At 39.7% G+C, this 19,370-nt stretch overlaps 1 protein-coding gene across 10 annotated transcripts in view; it reads right to left on the bottom strand.

Moving 5' to 3' along the window:
• AUH (AU RNA binding methylglutaconyl-CoA hydratase) overlaps window positions 1–19,370 on the bottom strand; it is a 234,780-nt gene that overhangs the window by 207,240 nt on the left and 8,170 nt on the right. The gene's annotated exons all lie outside the window — the stretch shown is intronic.

The following is a 19,370-nucleotide window of genomic DNA, read 5'->3' as shown; positions in this document are numbered from 1 at the left end:
ATGTATGGAGACTTCTTCTAATTTTTTGTAAATGACTTCTATCTTAACAGCCTGCAGTCACAGAACACAGCCTTTAGAATCTGTAGAGGTTTTACAGCCGAGCAGATGGTTAATTTTCATGAATATTCCACGTGTTCTTGAAAGGAATGCATAACTGTCAACTGCTGAGGGCAATGACTCACTCAGGTATATGACCTTAACCCTCAGTAGACCAAGAGAAATAATCAACACCCTTTATCAGCTGAGGCCAATAAACCCTTTGCATTTTATTTAATATTTAGGTCATTTCATGAATAACTTACAGAAAAAAGAAAAATGAAAAAGCAAATTTCACATTTTAGTCAAAATGTAAATATATCAAACCCATATTTTTAAATTTTCCTAGTACATGCACATATGTGGACACACACACACTACAAAGACATACGTATATACAGGTATATACTCACGTACACAGACACAAACACACATGAAAAGGCATACATCATTTGAACAAAACCGTCCATCAGCTGACACATATTAACCTGGAACACACAGTTCTATAAAAACTGATACCAGATTTCAAATATATCTCTAATAGATGATCATTACTTGTAGTTCTTCTTGAACTTGCATTGTAGAAATGCAGAGCTTTTGAAAATTTTGACAGCTCACAATTTTGTTAGGACAGTCATATTCTTTGTACCCTGATTGTAAAATACGTTCATTTTCAGATGTACAAACCTTAGAATGATAAACCCAATTTGTTTTCATTTCCGCACCATCTATTCCCTTCCTATCACCTCTGTATATATACTAACTTTCAACACTTTACCCTTACAAGCTGTATCAAGTAAATGATCATGCACAGACGTTACATGAGATACAAGAATACTGACACACATCCTTTCAGCAAAATGGGATGTCCAAGTGCTTGTCACAAACCGCTGCACAAGAAGCCCTTCCCACCAAGTGACTAACTGAATGCGAAGTCCACATTTCCTTCACATAAATCACAGAAATAAACTATTCACTCATCAATTCTTGATTTCGAGAAAATTCATCCAGGATACTGTCGTCTGCCAACTCATAGTCTATGATTTCACCTCCATGATAAATTTCACCTTCATGATTACAGCCTAGAGTCCTGCTGTCTCTTTTGATGATTATTTTATTCACCTGATAATTATGAAATATATTCCTCTGTCAACTTTCTACTCCTGGTCATCAGACGTAGAAAATTAAAAATTCTAAATTCTTAAATGTGTTCAATAAAAACTAAAAGAAAGACTACAAAGATGGTGCCTCCAGATTTCATTAAAATTTTTAAAAGACGATGCAATTCTTGAGGCAATGCAATAAAAAAGCAATGATCTGAGCACTGCATCATCTTTCTGGGCAGTTCCATCATTCTTCATTTTCGTACTGTAGTCTTTAGTATAGCCAGGAACAAGTGGTAAATAATAATAAATCCATTTCTAGATGATGAAATTACTAATATAAATAGTGATATGAAACAAGAACCCACAATGCATCTTAGATTCAGAAAAAGGGTTCAATGAACCCACAGAGTAACTGCAAGAGAACACGAGATTTCATCTTTTTAAAGTAAATTATATGCTACAACTAAGTGGGATTTATCCTAGGTATGTGAGGCTGTTCAGCATTCAAACATGAATCAAAGTAATCCACCACATCAGCAGCTAAAAAAGAAAAAATATCACATGACCATATTAATAGATGCGGATAAAGCATATAACAAAATTCAATTCATGACATACATTCTTGATAAACTAGGAATAGAGGGATACTTTCTCAACTTGATAAAGAGTATCTATAAAATGTCTACAGCTAATATAAATCATGGTGAGAAATTCAAAGTTTTCCCACTATGATCAAGTCCCTCTCACCACACCTTTCTGATCTCATACTAGAAGTCCTTATGAATGCAATAAGGCAAGAAAAGGAAGTAAAAAGTAATACAGATTGGGAAGGAAGATATAAAACTGTCATTTTTTTTTTTTTTTTTACAGAAGACATGATTGGCTGTCTACATAGTAGACAATACATAGTAGATTGTCGACAACCTATAAAAAGAGTCAATAAAAAAAAGAGTCAATAAAAAAAATTCCTGGAATTAGCAATTATACCAAGATTGCAGGATATTAGTTAATATAGAGGTCAATCACTTTTCAATATACCAACAAGGAACAAGTGGGATTTGAAAATAAAAACACAATGTCACTTACAATAGCACTCCCAAAAATGAAATACTTAGGTATAAATCTAACAAAATATGTATAAGATCTGTAAGAGGAACACTACAAAACTGATGAACAAAATCAAAGAACTACATAGGTGGAGAGACAGTCCATGTTCATGGATAGGAAGACTCAGTATTGTCAAGATGTCAGTTCTTCCCAACTTAGTCTATAAATCCAAGGTACACCTCTAACATCAAAGTCATGATCCATGAAAGACACAATGGATAAGCTGGACTTCATTAAAATGAAGAACCTCTGTTCTGCAAAAGATAATGTCAAGACAATGAAAAGGCAAGCCCTTTGGGAATGGGATGGGAAAAAATATTTGCAAAAGACATATCTGATAAAGAACTGTTACACAAAAAACTCTTAAAACTCAACAGGTAAACAAGCAACTCAATTAAAAACTGGGCCAGGGGCGCCTGGGTGGCACAGCGGTTAAGCATCTGCCTTCGGCTCAGGGCGTGATCCTGGCGTTATGGGATCGAGCCCCACATCAGGCTCCTCTGCTTTGAGCCTGCTTCTTCCTCTCCCACTCCCCCTGCTTGTGTTCCCTCTCTCGCTGGCTATCTCTATCCCTGTCAAATAAATAAATAAAATCTTTTTAAAAAAAAATAAAAAAATAAAAATAAAAACTGGGCCAAACGGGGCGCCTGAGTGGTTCAGTCAGTTAAGCATCCAAATTCTGATCCCAGCTCAGGTCTTGATCTCATCAGGGTCATGAGTTCAAGCCCCACGTTGGGCTCCGTGTGGGTGTGGAGCCTACTTTAAAGAAAAAAAAAAAAAAAAAACTGGGCCAAAGACCTTAGTAGACACTTAATAGACAAAGATATATAGATTGGAGATAAACATATGATGCAAAATTAAAACAAGGAAATACCACTATACACCTATTAGAATGCCCAAAATCTGAAACACTGACACTACCAAATGCTGGCAAAAATACACAGAGCAACAGAATCTCTCATACGTTGCTGGTAGGAATGCAAAATGATATACCCTCTCTAGAAGACAGTGTGGCATATAAAACTAAACATACTCTTAACACACAATCCAGCAATCGTTGGTATTTACCCAAAGGAGATGAAAACTTAGGTCTGCTTAAAAATCTGGTTACAGGGGCGCCTGGGTGGCACAGAGGTTAAGCGTCTGCCTTCGGCTCAGGGCGTGATCCCCGCGTTCTGGGATCGAGCCCCACATCAGGCTCTTCTGCTATGAGCCTGCTTCTTCCTCTCCCACTCCCCCTGCTTGTGTTCCCTCTCTCGCTGCCTGTCTCTATCTCTGTCAAATAAATAAAATCTTTAAAAAAAAAAAATCTGGTTACAGACGTTTATAGCAGCTTTATTCATAACTGCCAACACTAGGAAGCTACCCAGAGGTCTTTCAGTAGGTGAATGAATGAACTGTGGTATATCTATAAAGTAGAATATTATTCAGCAATTAAAAAAAATGAGCTATCATGCCATGGAAAGACATGGAGAAATCATATTATCAAATAAAAGAAGCCAATCTGAAAAGGCTACACAGTGTATGATTCTGGCGTAACATTCTGGAAAAGGTAAAACTATGGACACAGAGACAGATCAGTGGTTGCCAGGGGTTTGTGAGGAAGGGAAGACAGGTGAGGTACAGAGGATTTTTAGGGTAACAAAACAACTCTGCGTGATACTGTAATGGTAGATACATGTCATTATACATTTGTCCAAACCCAGAGAACTCATAACATCAAGAGAGAACAATAATGCAAATTACAGACTTTGGGTGAGTAGGACATGTCAGTGTAGGTTCATCAGACGTAACACAGGTAGAACTCTGGTGGAAGATGTTTCTAATGAGGGAGGCTATGTGTGTATGAAGGCAGGGGGTGTACGGGAAATCTCTGTACCCCACCCTCAATTTAGCTGTGAACCTAAAACAGCTCTAAATACACTATTTAATTTTTTTTATTATACAGTAAATTTTCCTCAAGGTCATTTATAGTAACTCTCCATTTAATAAAAAGGACTGCTCTGCCATAGGATTTTATCAGAATTCAAGGCTCTAATAAAAGGAGCTTCATTTTTCCTCAGCGTGAAGTGTCCTTTTACCATCCCAAACCCAAAACTTCCCTTCTCTGCAGCATCCCAGGCTCTCCGGCTTACTGGAAGCCTTCTCTCCTAAGCCTTCTCTCCTAAGGTTGTGCCATTTTCCTCTCCCCTGCAGAGTCACCTTCAGTCCCCTCACAGCATGCCCACTGCGGTAAGATCTCCTTCTTCAGAAAGGCTCATTAACCCCTCATCTACTTCCAGCTACCATCGCATTTCTATGAACTAATTTCTAGGATATACTATTAACTGAAAAAAGTACAAAGAATATATACAGAATGCTACTTGCATAAGAAAGAATGGAAATAGGTAGACAAGCATATCCTTAATTTTGCAAGAAAGAAACATGATGGATAAACTAGGAACTAATGAGATTCATTAACACCCTCAAGAGTGGGAATCAGATGGAAGGGACTAGAGGGAGGAGGTGGGTAGTGACACTTCTGTGTATAGTTTTGACTTTTGAAAACATATTGGTATTTCATATATTCAAAGTAAAAGAAACAAAAGTGAGGAAACCTAACTTTGTTTCATCTGACTAAACATAATTACACTGAACGAGAAATAACATAAATAACTTTCAATACTGTGCTTTTACTCTATACCCTCAGTCTAAGGACATATACTCCAAGTAAATCTCGGACCCTAGTTAGAAAGTGTGTTTATCACAGCGGTATCAATTCAGCAATTCTGCAACTATTTTCTGCATATTATAGAACTGAGCAAATGAAAGGTATTTCAGATAATACAAGTGTAAGAATGGGAGAGGAGGGGCACCTGGGTGGCTCAGTTGGTTAAGCATCTGCCTTTGGCTCAGGTCATGATCCCAGGGTCCTGGGACTGAGCCCCACATTGTGTTCCTTGCTGTGCACGGAGTCTGCTTCTCCTCTGCCTGCCACTCCCCCTGCCTGTGCTCTCTCGCTCGCTCTCACAAAAAAATACAATCTTTAAAAAAAAAAAAAAAAAAAAGAATGGGCTAGGAGAGTGAATCCTATGGTGAGGAACTGGAAATGGAGCTGTCAACATGAACTCATGGCTTCTGACATATAAATACAGACACTGATACGACTGTATATATATGTAATGCAATGTAATTCATTATCCAAGCAGCTCTTAGCTCTACCCAGTAAAAGGGCCTAGAGACAAAGACACCAAGGGACAATGAGCATCCAGATCTTGGTTCTTAAACACCATTCCCCACCAAAGGGAACTGAAAACTTCCAGCTCTATGATGGAGTGATACTGGACTAGCCTTTTTCCTTCAAATACAGAAACTTCTTTCAGATGCTGATCAACAGGTAGTGACAGACTGAATGGGAGCCCACTGACTGTTCCAGCTTTCTTTCTAAGGGCGCTTCCCAGGATGGGGTGCAAGGCAGGGAGGGGGGCCTAAACAGAGCAAGCAGGGAGGCTGGGAGGCTGGAATTTGCAGAACAGGAAACCAGAGAAGAGTCACTCAGAGAAAGCGCTCCCATAATCTGCACCAGGTTCCCTTAAGCTTTAACCTGAAATGCCCATTCATAGGCAGTTACCAAAGAAAGAACATCGACAGGAAGCTACGGTGTGAACAATTCTGGTGTTCACCTTATGACCAGCAGGAACTGAGAAAATGTACAGTACACCCTGGGCACTCAGTTAACATACCAGAAGCTTTAAAAATAAGCCTCAAAAGGGTCAGGCAGATCCTCCAGGAGCGTGATCACCTGCTGGCACAAAGCAACACTTTAAGAAAAACACCAAGTAGGGGTGGTCTATCTGTCACAAACATAACTGATGCGGGAAATAAAGGCAGAAGAGAAATTATTAAGTTTCCTTACTCCCTATAGCCCACTGACAAGTCCTTGAAACAGGCAGAGTGACATTCCTCCAGGGACTCAACTGCCTCCATGTTGACACTTTGCTAAAGGGCAACAGGCAATCCTAGCCCAACCCCCTCCCCAGAATCCTGTTAAGTCTACTTTAACATACAAAAGTTCTTTTAGAAACTTCCTTTATCTCTACCCCCTGCCAAGATACATGTTGGCAATCATCCCCCGGCATATGGCCCACCGATACACATCTATCTGAAAGGACTCATAACTAAGGTTTTATGAGACGGTAATAAATGACCTTTTCCCCACACTAGCTAGCCACCTCAAGGTCCTGGAAACCTTGCTTCCAAATTCCATAGAGATTTATAGGATCCCTAACCCCCTCCCAACTTGAAAGTATATAATGGGCCACTCCTCATGAGCCTGGCGCAGCTCCTTCTGCCCCCAGGGTCCTGTCCCCGTGCTTTAAAAGAAATCACCTTTTTGCACCAAAGACATCTCAAGAATTCTTTCCTGGCCGTTGGCTTCAAACCTTAACATCTTTCCTACATCAATAACCAATCACAGGTATTTCACACAATTCAAGAGAAGAAAATCACCAAAAGTTTATAGTGAGAAAGAGATAACAAGTCAAAGTATATGATATTTTTACAAATGTTTTAATGAATACATCATACTGGTATTTATTAATCATGTGGCCTTCACTTTTATTTTAGAGAACGTGAAAATACTATCTCCATCTCTCAAACTTTATTTTGCCCTGAAAGTCCTAAGTTATTCAAATGGAAATTCTAATGAGGGGGTTTCCAGGAACATAACCCTCAAGACGATCCTAACTGACAGCGGCTCCAAACGCTGCCGCCACTACACAGGACACTTGTACGACTCCGAGCTGCATGGCAGTCATGCAAGAACAAAGGGCACTTTCACTGTATGTGTAGAGACATAGTCTCCATGGGCCAGGCATCTAGCGTCTTCCTGTGGAGCTCAACGGAACTCAGCCTGGCTTTTCTGGCTGCAGGCTGAGGGGCCAGGTCCCAGGGAACAGATGTGGACCAGCAAAGGGAAAAAGAAACCCAGTCTGGACCGGAGTCAGCGTATTACAGCCTGCAGGCTGGTCGCACTCAGCTAAAATTGGTCATTCTTGTTTTCTAGAGTTTTATAAAAATAAATGAGATAGAGAGAGAGAGAGAGAGAGAGAGAGACACAGATAGAGAGATAATGACAAAGACTGTAAGAGGCCCAGAAAGCCTAAAATATCTGGCCCTTTACTGAAAAAGTTTGCTGAACCCTAGTCTAGACTAACTCTGGTTCCCAGGGAACCCCTGGGAAAGCAAGCGGTGCTGCAAATCTCAACTGGCAGGAGCAGGCTGATAACACTCAACTCTGTTCCGAAGTTTTTAGGCTCTGCCTCTCTAGCCCTTGGAGCTCCGCGGAACCTCACCCAGGCTCACAGGCTGAATGACACCCCCTGGCCTCCTGTAATAATGTAACAGGGGCTTTCCACACGCAGGAGCTCTTCTGGCCTCCAGTGCCCTCCTCCCCGCTGAAGGCAGCATGACTTCACTGGGAAGGCCAGGTGATGGGCCTTGAGACACAAGAGCCGAGGCCAGTCACCTCTGGCTGAGCTGCCCACCTCTGGAGGGGGCCATTCTCTCCTCTCCCCAAAAGAAGCAGCTCTGCTCCTGAGACATGCCTGCAGTTTAGAAGGGTCCATTTAATAAGGGAGACTGAGGAGACAGAACTTGAACAAGTCACTCTTCTTCACCCACAAGCCACCTACACGTGCAATGTATCAAAGTATAAGCTTACTTCACGTAACCACAACACTCTGCCAACGTTACTTCCTCAACAACCAAACCTTTCAATTCTTCCTCCCCTGAACTATTTGTTCAGTACCTTCGACTGTCCAGGCACTGTTCTGATAATGGGCCCCTGCCCTAATTCCAGGGGATCGGCAGATCTGCAGGAGAAGCAGACTGATCACAAAATCACAAGTACAACATAAATTCCGGAACTGAAAAGTGCCAAGAAGAAGCTAAAATAGGAAACTGTGACAGAGGGTGGGGGGAGCAGGCCTAAAATGACAAGGGAACAGCTCTCTAAGGAGATGACATTTGTGCAGAGGTCTTTCCAAGCTAAGGGAACAGTGAGTCTGAGAGGAGAATGAGCTCTGTCTAGCAGAGACCAAGGTGGAGAGGACAAGAGGACAACGTGGGAGACAGGGCAGGAGAGGGGAGGTGGCCAGAGCGGCAAGACCTTACTTGGTATCAGTCTCCTACAAGGACTGCCAGCTTAGTGCGATTATCCTCTGGAGGCTCCTGAGAGGCTGAGATGCCATGCCTTTCCCAACTCCTGGAGGCTGTCCAGACACCCTGGCTCGCCGCTTCTCTGCACCAGTAGGACCTTCCCATCTTCCTCTCGCCTCCTAGATTCCAGTGCTCCTGCCTTCCTTTCATACACACCCTTGTCTTTATGCTGGGCCCACCAAATAATCCAGGATAATCTCCCCAGCTCTAGAACTTTACCTTATTCATACATATGACATCCCTTGTGCCATATAAGGTCACATAGTTAATAGATTCCTGGATTAGGATATGAACAAGTTTCAGGGGCCATTATTCATCCACCACACACTTTATTTCTGAGGATTAGCTGAAACAGGGGAATGAGGTGATCCTTCATGTTGATCAACTGGGCTGCTTTGCAGGGGAACATTCTATAGTGGGGCCAGGGTGACACAGGGATAAATCAGCAAATTACTACTAATATGTACTTCCTACTTCTTAAAAAGAAAATAGTATCTATAGAGCATAAAATATTACTTAGGAAATATTTTTTTAAAGATTTATTTTAAAGAGAGCGAGACAGAGAACAAGGGGAGGGGGAGAGAGAGAGACAGAATCTCCAGCAGACTCCCCACTGAGGGCAGAGCCCAACACAGGGCTTGATCCCTGGGCGCTGAGAACACTACCCTAGCCAAAATCAACAGTCAGACATTCAACCAACTGAGCCACCCAGGCACCCCTTACTTAAGAAAAATTTTTAATGGAAATAGGGTTAGAAATGAATTAGCAACAGCCAATAATTATTACTTCCTCAGAAAGGCCATGAGTACTCTGAGTTCTTTTTAATGGTATCTCTGGCATGTTCAAATGAAAAAATTAAATTTAAAAAATTAAAATTAATTATAATATTAAAAGCCTCTATTAGGAAAGAAAAAAGGCTTAAAATCAATGATCTAAGCTTAAGAAGCTAGAAAAAAAGGAATAAATTAATACCAAAGCAAACAGAGGAAAGAAAAAATGAACCAGTGAAACAAAAGCCAGTTCTTTGAAAAGATAAAGAAAAGAAATAAATGTTTTACCAGAATTTAAGAAAAAGACACAAATTATCAATATCAAAAATGAAATATATCTCTAAAAATTCAGTCGATATTAAAAAGATAAGGGAATAGGATGAACTTTATGCCAATAAATTTGAAAACTTAGATCAAAGAGATAATTTCTTTAAGAGACACAAATTACCCAAACTTAAGAAGAAATGGGTAACTTGAATAGTCCTATTATCTACTAAAGAGATTAAATTCACAGTTAAAAATCTTTCCACAGAGGCAACTAATATTTGATAAAGCAGGAAAAAACATCCAGTGGGAAAAAGACAGTCTCTTCAATAAATGGTGCTGGGAAAATTGGACAGCTACATGCAAAAGAATGAAACTTGACCACTATCTCACACCATACACAAAAATAAACTCCAAATGGATGAAAGACCTCGATGTGAGACAGGAATCCATCAAAATTCTAGAGGAGAACATAGGCAGCAACCTCTACGACATCGGCCAAAGCAACCTTTTTCATGACACATCCCCAAAGGCAAAAGAAACAAAAGATAAAATGAATTTATGGGACTTCATCAAGATTAAAAGTTTCTGCACATCCAAGGAAACAGTCAGAAAAACTAAGAGGCAGCCCACGGAATGGGAGAATATATTTGCAAATGACACTACAGATAAAGGACTGGTATCCAAGATCTACAAAGAACTTCTCAAACTCAATACACGAGAAACAAATAAACAAATCAAAAAATGGGCAGAAGATATGAACAGACACTTTTCCAATGAAGACATACAAATGGCTAACAGACACATGAAAAAATGTTCAAAATCATTAGCCATCAAGGAAATTCAAATCAAAACCACACTGAGATACCACCTTACGCCAGTTAGAATGGCAAAAATAGACAAGGCAAGAAACAACAATTGTTGGAGAGGATGTGGAGAAAGGGGATCCCTCCTACATTGTTGGTGGGAATGCAAGTTGGTACAGCCACTCTGGAAAACAGTGTGGAGGTCCCTTAAAAAGTTAAAAATTGAGCTACCCTATGATCCAGCCATTGCACTACTGGGTGTTTACCCCAAAGATACAGACGTAGTGAAGAGAAGGGCCATATGCACCCCAATGTTCATAGCAGCAATGTCCACAATAGCTAAATCGTGGAAGGAGCCGAGATGCCCTTCAACAGATGACTGGATTAAGAAGTTGTGGTCCATATATACAATGGAATATTACTCAGCTATCAGAAAGAACGAGTTCTCAACATTTGCTACAACATGGATGGCACTGGAGGAGATAATGCTAAGTGAAATAAGTCAAGCAGAGAAAGACAACTATCATATGATTTCTCTCATCTATGGAACATAAGAACTAGAATGATCAGTAGGGGAAGAAAGGGATAAAGAAAGGGGGGGTAATCAGAAGGGGGAATGAAACATGAGAGACTATGGACTATGAGAAACAAACTGAGGGCTACAGAGGGGAGGGGGGTGGGGGAATGGGATAGACCGGTGATGGGTAGTAAGGAGGGCACATATTGCATGGTGCACTGGGTGATATACACAACTAATGAATCATCGAGCCTTACATCGAAAACCGGGGATGTACTGTATGGTGACTAACATAATATAATAAAAAATCATTATTAAAACAGAAAAAAAAAAAAAATCTTTCCACAGAGAAAACTGGACCAGACGGCTTTGTTAGTAAATTTTACCAAATACACAAGAAATAATACCAATTCTATACACTCTCTTCAGTAAAACAGAAGAAACAAAATTGGAACAGCTTCGGATTCATTTCATACCAGCAACGCCCTGACACCAAAACCAGACACAGACGTTACAAGACAACTACACCTCAATTTCCCTCATGAACACAGCTGTAAAACTCCTCCACCAAATGTTAACACATCAAATCTAGCAATATGTAAAAAAAGTAACACATCATGACCAGGAAGGGTTCATTACAGGAATACAAGGCTGTTTAATAGCTGAAAATCAATTGACAATTACCATTTTTAAGAGACTGGGAGAAAAAAGATATGATCATCTTAAGAGACACAAAAGAAAGATCTGACAAAATTCAACACCTATTCGTGATAAAAAAAAAAAAATCCTCAACAAACTAGGACTAGAACCTTTTCAACCTAATAAAGGCACACTTCTGAGAAAACCACAGCAAACAGTACACTTAATTGGTGAAAGACTGAATGCCTTCCCTCTTCGGCTGAGAGAAGGCTAGGACGGACATTCTCATCAGCTTTATTAAGCACTGTAATGAAGATCCCAACTGATATAATAAGAAACAATAAAAGGCCAACATACTAAAAAGGAAGAAGTAAAACTGGCTACAGATGACTACCTACAGAGAAAAATCCCAAGGAATCTACAAAAAAAAAAAAAAAAAAAAAATCCCAGAACTAAAAAGTGAATTTAATAAGGTTCCAGGTCAATATATGAAAATCAATCGTATTTCCACATGCTAGCAATAAAAAATCAGAAGTCTAAATTAGAAAGTGCCACTTAAAGTAGCATCAAAACACTATGAAATACTTAGGAATAAATTTAACTAAATATGTCCAAGATGTACACACAGTAATTAAGACTGAACAGCATAGACAGCCTGGGTATGATTCACACATATATGGTCAACTGATTTTTTAGAAAGTCCTAAGATAATTCAATGGAGGAAAAGTTAATCTTTTCAGTAAAGGGAGCTAGAAAAATTGAATATGCATACGCAAAACAATTTTTTAAAAACCTGTGGTATAAAACAAAATATATGTGGTCCTTTTCACAGGATCCTGGCACAGAGCTTTAAAAATCCTTGAACTATCCTGAGTGATAGAAGTGTTTTCTATTTTTATTCATAAGGAGTCCCTCTCAACCATCCCTAAGTTTATGCTAATGACATGACTGTTGGAGGGCCTCCGGATAGGTTCAGGACATAGGCTCCTCACCAGAAACACCAAGCCACAGATAGAGGGCTGGAATTTTCAGCCCCACCGCTCAACCTCTGGGGGCAGGATGGGGCCAGAGATTGAACTCAATGTTTTCATCCATCACAGCTATGTAACAGAACCTCCATAAAAACCCATAAACAATGGGGTTCAAGGGAGCTTTCAGGTTGTTGAACACATGTGTTCACCCTCCACCCTACTCTTGCCCTATGCATTCTAACCATTTGGCTATTTCTGGATTCTATCCTTTATAGTAAACCAGTAATAGTAAGTAAAGCACTTTACTGAGTCTGTGAGTCAATCTAGCAAATCCTACTCCTGATACCAAATGGAGGGGTGGGGGACACAGTGTTTCACACCAATTCTCCAATTATCCACGCCAAAAGGGTGTCCAACAATTTAATTTAATCCTGATGCTAACTCCCAAAGTTAGCACAGAACCTACAAGTTAAAGGCTCAGGCCCATGAGCCTGCTTTCACTTCAGATGCCAGTCACTAGTTCCAGGGGGCACCCAAAGTTTTAACTGACCAGCTATAAATTCAAGGCTTCAATAATTCATTAGAATGACTCAAAACACTTAGGAAAGCACTTTACTAACATTTACCAGTTTATTAAAAGGATAAGACTCAGGCAGGAACAGCCAAATTGAAGAGCGATACAGAGCAAGGTAAGAGGGAGGGGTACACGGAGCTTCCATGCCCTCTCTGGACACAGCACCTTCCCAAAATCTAGAAACTCCCCATTGTTTCTGGGTTTTTATAGAGTTTTCATTTCAAAGGCACCAAAACCTTTGGTGACTGAACTCAATCTCCAGCTTCTCCCCTCCTCAGAGACTGGGGGAGTGGGACTGAAAAGTTCTAAACCTTTAATCCCATGACTGATTCTTCTGGCAACCAGTCCCCACCCTAAAGCTATCTAGGGACCCCTGGAACCCCAGCCTTGAGTTGAGTTGAGTCAACTCTTTAGTATACAAAAGGCACTCATGTCACTCAGGAAATTCCCTGGGTTTTAGGAGGGCTGCGCCAGGAATCTGGGGCAAAGACCAAATACATATTTTATTACACCACAATACCTAAATCCACATCTTGCAACATATACAAAAATTAAGTCAGAATGCATCAAAGGTCTAAATGTAAAACATTACAACTAAAAAATTTCTATAAGACAACATTGTTTGAGAAAGTCTTTGTGCTCTGGAGTAAGACAATAGTTCTTAATTCACAAAGTACAAACCCACAAAAGAATGCAAATGGATAAATAAAACTTCAAAATAAAAACTTTCGTTCTTCAAAATGAACTGTTAAGAAAAAGGCTAGTCATAGAATGGGAGAAAATACTTATACAACACTTATCAGATGAAAGGCCTTGTACCAGGAATATGTAAAGAAGTCTATAACTCAGTAAGAAGACATCTGATAAAAATATGGGGGAAAGACCTAAACAAACACTTCACCACAAAAAAAAAAAAAAAGTGACAAAAAAGCACCAGGAAAGATGCTGAAAACCACTAGGCATTAGACAAATGCAAAGCCACTGAGCATGTAAAATGAATACTCAGCAATCAAACAACACTACTGAACCATGTAACACGGTGAACCTCGAAGCATTATGCTAAGTGAAGGAAGCTGAATACAACAGACCACCTACAGTAGGATTCCATTTAGAAGACACTTTCTTTTTTAAGTTTTATTTAAGTAATCTCTACACCCAACATGGGGCTCGAACTCACGACTGTGAGCGCAAGAGTCACATGCTCTTCTGACTGAGCCAGCCAGGCATCCCAGAAGACATTTTAGAAGAGGAAAAACTATAGTAAGAGCAGGGGAATGAGCTGTCTAAGGGGTCAGAGTAGGGGGAGGGATTGACTACAAATGAGCACAAGAAAGCTTTTGAAGTGATGAACACATTCTAGAGATCACTACTGTGATCCTGGTCTAAATGTCAACACTCAGCAATTACATACTTAGAATTGGTACATTTTTTTAAGGTGTTATTTTACTAAGTAATCTCTACATCTAACATGGGGCTCAAATTCACAACGCTGAGCTCATGAGTCGTAAGCTCCTCATTCTGAGCCAGTCGGACACCCCTAGAATTCGCACATTTTATTACAAGTAATTCATACGTCAATAAAATAGATTATTTTAATTTTTAAAAAAATGATATACAACAGAAGAGCCCTATGCTAAACTATCACAAATCTCTGGGTATCTATCCTTTCACTTTACTTATCAAACTTCCTAAGGGACTAACATTTAAATACATAAATACAACTTAACCTGAGATTCTGAAATAAGACTGAACAGAAAACTTCATCGGTCAGCAGCCCCCATGTATCTATGTCATGACAGATGTCTCCATTTGAACACTACACACAACATTCAATAAAACATGCTGACAATTTTAGTGAGAAGTTTTTAGTGAAATCATAATTTACTAGAATTCAAAAGCAGAAGCAAAACTACATTTACTTTCAAAAAAAACCCCACACTATTATGTATAATTCGGTGAAACACTCAATTTAGAGTTCTACATACAAGAATCAATTACCAAGAATTGTTTATAATCTATTTTAGTAATTTCAAAGGAAAAAAATCCTTATTCTCAGTAATTTCTCAAAAACCTTAATTTCAAAAATTTGATGGTAAAAACAATACATATGTCCTTTGCTACTTACTGTTGGAACACTAGAAGAACAAATAAAAAAAGACTAGGATTACACATTTACATAACCCAGCCAAAAGAACTTTTTCATAATTTCATTACAGGCAATATATTAAAATTGTGAAGTAGAATTACTTCAGCTTTCCTTTGTGTGTGGATGTGAGTTATGTCTGTGCGTAAGAAACAGGATAAAAATTTTAAATGAATAAATAACATCTAGACTATGCAGAGAAGACACATTTTGGCCAGTGCCTCACAATGAGCTGTGACTATGAAAATGACATGTCTTAGTTTTCTAAGAGAAATACAGGCAGGCCATGAACCTAGACGCAGTGTCTAACCTACAAGAAAGAGTACACTTTAGTGATTCCCAACTCGGAGTCATGTCTAGGGTATGGCCTGGTATCAGAAAACATCTATGTACAAGAAACACTATGTACACACATGATAATTATGATTTTTTTCTGTATCTAGATATCATTGTTAATTAACAGAAAATGCACTTCAATACAATGCTATACCCAGAGCGGCACTGTGACATTACATATCTTCTCAATCAACTATGATGTCCAAGTACATGAAATTTTCAGAATTCAAAAAGGAGAGCCCATCCTCCAAAAGATTAGAAATCACGGTACGCTTAAGAAACAAAACAAAACCACCCTGCTGTAGGAGCCAAGAGAAGTAGTTCCAGCTAAGTCACCTCCTTTAGTCACCTCACAAGGATTCTGTAAAATGAAAGCATCTGAATGGTTCTGAGGTCTTTTTATTTTAAAGTGTTTCCTCTCAGATGTAACAATAATTCAGAAACTCGGTCAATATCACAATTTTAGGTACCTGGTGATTTTTTTTTCAAGATTATTTACTTTGTATATAATTGGTTACTATAATTTATTACTATAAGATAATTATCTCACAGAAAGTGTGGAGGAGACAAGAGAGTAACACTCGGAATCCCTGATCTTACTGGGGAGCGCACAGCCCTGGTCTAGGGGCCTAACACTGTACACACAGCCCTCTCACAGCACCTGCTTCCCACACAACCGCACCAGCACACGCTGCCCTCTCCATCTTACCACTCTGCATAGTCCCTCAACGTCTGACCAGGTGCCTCTGCGTATCAGTATGCATATTTGTATGTACCTGTATAATGAAATACTAGAAGGATGAAAAAGAATCTAATAAAAATTTCTACTTTTATTAGGAGAAGAATGAGCAGAAGGGTAAGAGTGGGACTTCTCTGTACACATTTTGTATACATTTTGATCTATCACCGATTTCTTAAAAAATAAATTTTGATTTAAAAAATTTAAATGTTGGGGCGCCTGGGTGGCACAGCGGTTAAGCGTCTGCCTTAGGCTCAGGGCGTGATCCCGGAGTTATGGGATCGAGCCCCACATCAGGCTCTTCTGCTATGAGCCTGCTTCTTCCTCTCCCACTTCCCCTGCTTGCGTTTCCTCTCTCGCTGGCTGGCTCTATCTCTGTCAAATAAACAAATAAAATCTTTAAAAAAAAAAAATTTAAATGTAAGTGAAATATGGTTATCGATTTTAAATAGTATACTTAAAAGGGGAAGTCGGAAATCACTCAGTCCAACGGTCAACGCGCTAGGATCACTTTAACAGTGCTTCACCATCTGCTTTCTGCCATAGTAGAAAACGGACGTAAGAAAAATGAACCAAAGTCAGGAGCCAGAGACGCTATCAGGGAACAGGACTGCGATCTGCAACAACTGAGAGAAGCTGCGGAACACATCCTAGTTCCTGAGTCACAGCGGCTTCAAGGCTGATTAATTTCAGCAACTACATGCTGAGTCCCTATCTGGGCTGTGTTCCCAGAATACAAAAGATGACTTTTAAAGAAGAAAAAAAAGAAGTTCCCATCCTCAAGAAATCTGAGGCAAGCCCACCTGATGAGCTTTAAGTTTCCGGAAACAAGGTGCCACTGGAATACAGATGGATAGAGAAGAAGAACCTTTGTGGGGCAGAAAGGGAAGAGGGAAAAGGAGTAACTTGAGGGGTTGGGGGAACTAAGAGAATAACCACTAAATGAGGACACTGTTTTTGAATATTACTACTTCAGAATAGAAATTAAAGCTCTAGGGGCGCCTGGGTGGCTCAGTCGTTAAACGTCTGCCTTCGGCTCAGCGTGTGATCCCAGGGTCCTGGGATTGAGCCCCGCATTGGGCTCCCTGCTCTGCTGGGAGCCTGCTTCTTCCTCTCCCACTCCCCCTGCCTGTGTTCCCTCTCTCGCTGGCTGTCTCTCTCTCTGTCAAATAAATAAATAAAATCTTTAAAAAAAAAAAAACAAGAAAGAAAGAAATTAAAGCTCTAATTATGTGAAAGTCTTTATCCTTCAACAATAACAAATGAGGCCTGATTAATTCAGATTTCTATAATGGTAAAACTATGAAAAATTTAAGTGTTAATTTATTTCTGCAGAGATTTTATTAACTGGACTTATAATTAATGTGTACATACTAATAATGACAGACCTACCAAACTGCCTCTTTCAAATATACGTAAGAAAAAAAAAAAAAACCTTTCAGAGAAATTCTAAAGAATGGTTCTATTATATACACTGAGTTACTACCATAAATGATTTGCCCCAATTTTTCTACAATTCAAACACTGATTTTTTTTAACAAAATACAATAACAAATCTCATGAGTTAAAACATATAGCAGAAGATTATCCTGATCGTGCAGAAGTCACAAAGCACACACAGCAAAGGAAATAAATTTAATGTACCGTCGGAAAAACAGTATTCGAGGCCAACACGTTCATCTGGTAAAAAGCATCTGGTATATTACTTAATATGTCCCTAAAAAGGCAACCTATAAAAAAAGAGTTGTAAACTGCTCTAACGCATTAAAGGCTTTTTCAGAGTACTAATAAGGTGGAGACGCAAAACAAATGGGCAGCAAAGGAACAGGTAAAATACAACCCTACCAGTAATTACAGTGTTACAGTCAGCAAGCCTGGGACCAAAGAAGACAGTAATACTTGTAGCCTCATAAACACTGAATTCTGAAGCGTGTTCTGCCATCATGGTATCACTGTCACCCTCAAAGATTCATGTCCCTGGGCCTTCCTTAAAGGCCCCCGAACTGCTCTACAGTCTTTCTTCTCAACAAGCCCTTGAGCAGCCCTCCAAGGCCCTAAGTGCAGTGACAGCCATCCATCATATGCTAGACTCAGTCACCTGGAGACATATTCACCTGGTCCTAAAGTCACAGATACAAGAATCCTAATTCTCTCAGTGTAAGTTCTCCATACTGTTTAAGAAAAAATGAAAATATTAAAGCCCATATTAAAATTGTTAATGGCCATCACGGACTGACTCAGCGTGCCGTCCTAGACGACTCCGCCGGCACTCCAAGCCTCCAACAGCCCTACCAGGCGGACAGCGTTCCCTGCCTGGGACTCGGGTAGAAGCAGAGGCCCTACTGCAAAAGGCCTTCCCCCCCACAGCTGAGGATAATAGTCCTCCTCTCTCAGATGACCCAACTGGAGTGAACACTAATCTTTTTAGGCGTGCTACAGTACACCGAACGCCAAAATAGAACTTACACTGAACGTTTCCTAAATACCACAAAATTCTGCAGTATTTTAAGGTGGAAGCCACAGAAGCTGAGCCCCGACTGACCGAGGACTGTTGAGAACGAAACTGAAGTCTATGCACCACAACAAAGGCACTCTACAAACTGTCCGTCATTCTCGGCATTGCTCAGTGTTACTCTAAAGGTTTAACAGATACTAGTTTAATGAATAAAATACTGTAAGTCATCCCCGCAAATATTTAATTACCTGAAGGGGATTATCTCATTTATATTTTTACTGAAAAAAAATTGTTTATGCTTCAGCCAACTTCTACTTCCATTTATAAATGACAATGATACTGCACATTATCAGCATTTTTACCGTCCTCATCTACATTTTTTACCTGTTTTACTATTTTACTAGTTGAAACAGATTTATTCAATCTCATGGCATCAAAACAATTACAAATACGGAAAATGCAAGACAACTTAATCTTCAGCTTTTGGTAATACGGTACAATCGGGGCGGGGGGGATCCTAATTTTCTCTGCTGTAGATGCCAATTTAAAAATACAATCTGTGGACACCACCTCAGCAGGTGCTACGACAATCTCCAAAGCAAATGTCTGCACTTCACACTTTTCACTGGGGTAGCTACTGCTAGTCGATGAAAGTATTTTTTGAGCACAAATAAATACAGAGCACAATACTGTAGGTAGGAGACTCAGC

This window comes from Ursus maritimus, unplaced genomic scaffold (genome assembly GCF_017311325.1).
Source record: "Ursus maritimus isolate PB19 unplaced genomic scaffold, ASM1731132v1 scaffold_34, whole genome shotgun sequence".
In the NCBI taxonomy this organism is placed as follows: Eukaryota; Metazoa; Chordata; class Mammalia; order Carnivora; family Ursidae; genus Ursus; species Ursus maritimus.
The sequence above is the reverse complement of the archived record's forward strand: the minus strand, read 5'-3'. Positions and strand labels throughout refer to the sequence as shown.